Here is a 5,207-nt window from a genome sequence, read left to right on the forward strand (position 1 = left end):
TAAGGAGATTTATTTTCTCTGTGTGCATCCACCAAATTAGAGGATGCGGTACTGGATGCAGACACTCACATTAAACTAACATTCAGAAGAACAAAAGTTCAGCATGTCTATGCATCTCAATGATTCACCATACTATAACTAATATACAAAACTGTGAGAAGGTGAGGAATAAAGAAAATCGGTCGATGCTTCTCTCAACAAAGGGCCTCCCTGCGCACGCATTAATTTCCTGGGCATGCTTGTTTCTTCTCAATGTTGCGAGCACTTTGAGCATGTTGGCAACTCCACAGCTAGCTACCTGCCTCATCTTGCAATTGATGCTGACACATTCGCAGCAAACACATGAGGCAATAGAGATGACTCAACATGGGTCCATATTGTGTAGTTCCCCTGATATCATATTCATTGTCCTGAATCTGAAAAGATAGGAAAACAGTAGCTATACTTAAACGGTGTTGCAAAACAGTATCACATATCAATAGCTCGGCATGACAAAACACGATCATCTGGACGAAGGGGATACTGACCTGCCTGAGGAAGATTACATATAATTTCATAAGTCCTTGGTTGATTTCCACCTTCGGCTGCACTGCTTGTTTGCTCCTCCACGCATGACAGGATCGTTCCGCACTGGATTCAACAAGTCAACGTACGAATAAGCTAATTTCATCTTGCGGTGGTCATTGTACCTAGTTACGAATGTAGGAATACCTGGAGCACCATGAGGTTAGCTGACAGCAGGTAGATGCAGCCATATAAATTTTGTGCGGTGCTACCAAAATAGAGGTTTGTATCCCTTCCCGTTATGAGAATTCTTCTTGAAGTTGGTAGAATGTGACGGCTTGTTCTTTGCATCAAACTTGCCTTTCCCCTAAGATTTGTTCTTGTTGTTTTGGGGCTGGCTGGGCTGGAAGTTCTTCTCGTGTACCATGTGGGCACTAGAAGCTCCCTCGGCAACCCGAGCACGTGTGTCTTTTGCTCTCGCCTTCTCCTCAAAATCAAGAGTGCTAATGAGATCCAAAACAGAAAACTCATGTCTCTTGTTTTTCAGAGAAGTAGCAAAATCATTCCACGAAGGTGGAAGCTTGTCAATGATGGTCCCAGCAACAAATTTGTCCGGCAACACACACTTAAAGTACTCAAGTTCCTTAGAGAGTGACTGTATCTCATGAGTCTGCTAAACAACAGAGCGCTCATCAGTCATTTTGTAGTCGCAGAATTTCTCCATGACGTACAACTCGTTGCCAGCGCCCGAGGGCCCAAACGTGGCTTCGAGTGTAGCCCACATGTCTTTGCTGCTATTAAACAACATATACGAATCCACAATGGTATCGTCACGAACACTCAGCAGGGTGGCTTTGAAGAGGGTATCCATGTTCTGAAAAGCTTCCTGCTGTGTAGGATTAAGATCACCCTCAGGCTTACCCTTAGTGGCATCATAGTAGTACATGATCTGAAACCAATATACTGCTCTTGTGAGCCACCTTTTATATTGCACCCCTTTAAAAGTAGGCGGCTTCAAAAGCGCAGCAAAACCACTCGGAGTAAATTGCCTGTGATCAGGTTTTTGGATTGGATTGTTGAATATATGAGCAATTTAGTATGAGATTTAATCTGAATCAGCAGTAAATAGATCATGTCGACAATTGCAAACATCAAAGTAATGATGCGGACTAAACCAGGAGGACATAATCACGTACTGTACAGCAGGAGCAGAACCGATGTGGTTGATGTTGTCACTCACGTCGTTGATGAAGAGGTTACCGAGGTCGGGGAAGAAGGCTGTCATTGAGGAAGTCGTCGCTGGCAGCAGTCATAGGAGTGTGCTCCCCAAAAACCTGATCGCCCCTCTCTCGTACAGGATCACAAAAGGCGGGGTTCGGAGGACTGTTGTCCCTTCTCGCGGTGCACGCCAGAAGGAGGGCTGGAGAAGAATTGTGTGGCGGCGCTAAGATCGGGAACGGTGTGAAACCATATGATACAGCGGTGGCTAGGGTAGAGCATGTCAGGTCGGAGTATAATAGTAGGCCTTTGGCCCCCAAACCCCACGCCCAAGTCAATAATAGCTAAAAAACGAGTCAATAATAGCCCCACCAAGGTTTGTCTCAAAACAAAACGGAGTAATTAAGGCATCCGTTAGTCCCTTTAGTATAAATACAATATCATTAATAATGGCCCCACCTTTTGTCTCACAAAGTAGAGTATGTTGGAGTACAACCGGCTACACGTTTACAATCCTCTTCTCTTCTCTCTCCTCTTCTCTCTCCTTCAACTAATCACAAATACTATATTTAAATCCTTATAGCCTGCTTATGTCATCTAATTATAGTACTTGCTCTAAAAGTTACTATCCACTATGTAGTTTGAAATGTCGGGCGTGCAGCTGGCGGTGCCCTCGGTCGGTGCGCCGCTTCAATGGCGGAAGCAGTGAGAGGTCGCGTCGCCCTGACTTGCCATCAATGTGGAGCGGCGGGCTCAGTTGGCGCTGGGCGGGAAGCACGCGCGGGAGGGGGGATGGGTTTTTGTTGGGACAAGAAGGTGAGAAGCCAACTTGGGATCGGTCCGGAGGGGAAATATCATGTGCTCCCATACTCTGCATATGACACTAGTCTATGTTACTACTCCCTCCTTTCCGGTTTATAGAGATGTTTAGAGTAACATAGTAATTTGTTACAGTACAAGTTACTCCCCACTATGACCAGCCTTGGCCTCTCCCAGTGCTCCACCATGTATAGCTGCTAAGCCTGCCACGTAGGCATAAAATATGATGTGGCACCAATAAACTAAGCACCTATGCATTGAACACTTGAGTTACTAAGCCATTTAATGCACTTAGCACCTCATCTAAAGAGCACTAATAGTATGGCCAGCTGTTGGCTACATGCCTACAACCCATCTTAGCACCTCATCTAAAGAGCATTAATACTATAGTCAACATGTACAAAGTGCCTAGGAGAACGTGCTAGAGCTGGCTCTTCACGAAGAGCCCGCTTACCTTCTCTCTCCTCTTCTCTTTCCTCCAACTAAGCAGAAATATACTAGTTTATTCCTTATAGCCCGCTGACTCAGCTCTATTATACTTGCTCTAAGCACATCTAAGCACTTACTAGCACCCCCTTGACCGTGGACCTTGACGGTGTACGTCACCTTGTGTCTCATAATTTTCCTCGTCATCATCTGAGTCCTAGAAGATCTCACCCACATCATCATTAGCATGCAGCCTCCTTGATACACAACGTGCGCAGAAGGAGTAGAGGTGACTGGGGACGCACCACCACCACGTCGTGGGCACTCCGTATGTGCTCGTGTGCGTGCAGCATGCGTGTTTTTCCATCGGTGCTAGCTCTAAGCGGCAGTGGTGAATCTAGCACCGAAATGAAAGGTAGGCTCAAAGCATGAAGTCCCTAAGCTTTATTGGCAAAGCATTGCAATTGTTGGTTGTAAAACACCTCAGTATATTTGTCAAGTAGAATATTTAGCTGAAATATGATCTTTTGAGGGTAGGCTTAAGCCTATTGAAGCCCTACTAGTAGAATCGCCACTGCTCTAAGGCCGAGGCTGCGGTCGTCTTCGTCTCCGACTAGTAGTTGAGCAACGACGGCAAAGAGGTGCTAAAAGAGATGCGTATGCACCGTTGCGTGCGAGCTTCGCCGTAGCACGACGAACCGGACGTCGCCACGGATGGCGCACGCCTCCATGCAGCCGAGTGTGTGCGCATGCATGTGTTATTCACGTGCATTCTACGGCCGAGCGTGTGTGCATGCACGTCTTATGTACGTGCGTTGTGTGCTCCATGTTGTGCGCGTATGTGCTTGAGTTGGATCGGATGGAGTTAGTGTGTTGGCTTGTGTACATATTTTAGAGTGTAGATTCACTCATTTTGTTTCGTATGTAGTCCCTTATTGAAATATCTAAAAAGACTTATATTTGGGAACGGAGGGAGTATAAAACATCTTCAACTTAGCATCGTGATGTACCGTTTCTAGTGGTTAGCGAAAAGTTCATGTTCTTTTAGTTGTTTATAGGTGGGCAGGCGGCAAAAAACAGGGGAAAACGCGCAAGGTTCCTTGCAGACGCTCCACCGCGAGGTTCCTTGCTCCTCCTCGGTCGTCGGGAATCTATGCTCTTCAACTCTTTTCTTTTACGTGAGCTTTGTTCATCCTTTTACCAACACGCGAGACATCTAGCATCAAGGTGCACGTGTCATGCAAGAAAATGGAGATAATTAGATAAGACTAGCCAGAATGGAGAGTAACATACACTAGTAACATACACATATCCCTAGACTATGTTACTACCTCAATAGTGGGTAGTAACATAAGTGTGGTAACATGCAAAACTTCATTTATTAGATTATAGACTCATATTGCATTGGGACATGTGATGTTACAGTAACTAGCTAAGTTACTAGTACTACATCTCTCCTCATTAACTCATTGCCACGTAAGCAAATTGGTGGGGGGGTACTTTTGGAACACACCCTACATTTTGGACAAGCACATCCCTAAGTCATGCTTCACCCCCTCCCATCGCCCCCTTTTCGCCATTCGAAATCCCAGGTCGCCATAACCTCTCCGCTCCAGCCGCGAAACCCCACCCTCCTCCGTCCGCCACGTCACCGCTGCCCAGCTGGAGCCTCTTCCCCGACGACGTCGTCCACCGCAACAGCTCGACGTCCCTCGTCCACCTCCCCGGATGAGGATCCGTCGTCCATCTCGCCATCCAGCCGGTTCAGCCGCCCGGTCCTCCACCTCCAAGGAGCTGCTTTGACGATCGCCTCGTCTATCGCGGTTGCTCCATCCCCACAGCGCCGCCTTAACCTGCTCCACCGGAACCGCAACATCCTCACCGACTCCTCGGACGAAGCCGAGGCCTACTCGGAGCCACCAAATAGGTTGTACACTCATAGCATCGCACCTTCTCATTAACTCGACCTCCCGGCGCCGACGGTGCTCCATCCCGCACCCCCATGGAACGACAACCTTGAAGCCGACGCCGCGAGCAACATCTCCATGGCGGATCTCCCCCAGTGTGAGGCCCCTTTGGCGGCGGCGTCTAAACCAGCCAGATCTGCTGCTGCTACTCGAGCTCTCGCTCGCTTGCTCGCTCGCCCAGCTGCTGCTGCTGCTCTCCCCCTCGCTCGTGCTGCTGCTCTGATCCGATTAAGCCACACTTCAGTCGACTGAATCGACCTTTGGGTCAGTCGA

Source organism: Triticum dicoccoides, chromosome 1B (assembly GCF_002162155.2).
Source record: "Triticum dicoccoides isolate Atlit2015 ecotype Zavitan chromosome 1B, WEW_v2.0, whole genome shotgun sequence".
Lineage (NCBI taxonomy): Eukaryota > Viridiplantae > Streptophyta > Magnoliopsida > Poales > Poaceae > Triticum > Triticum dicoccoides.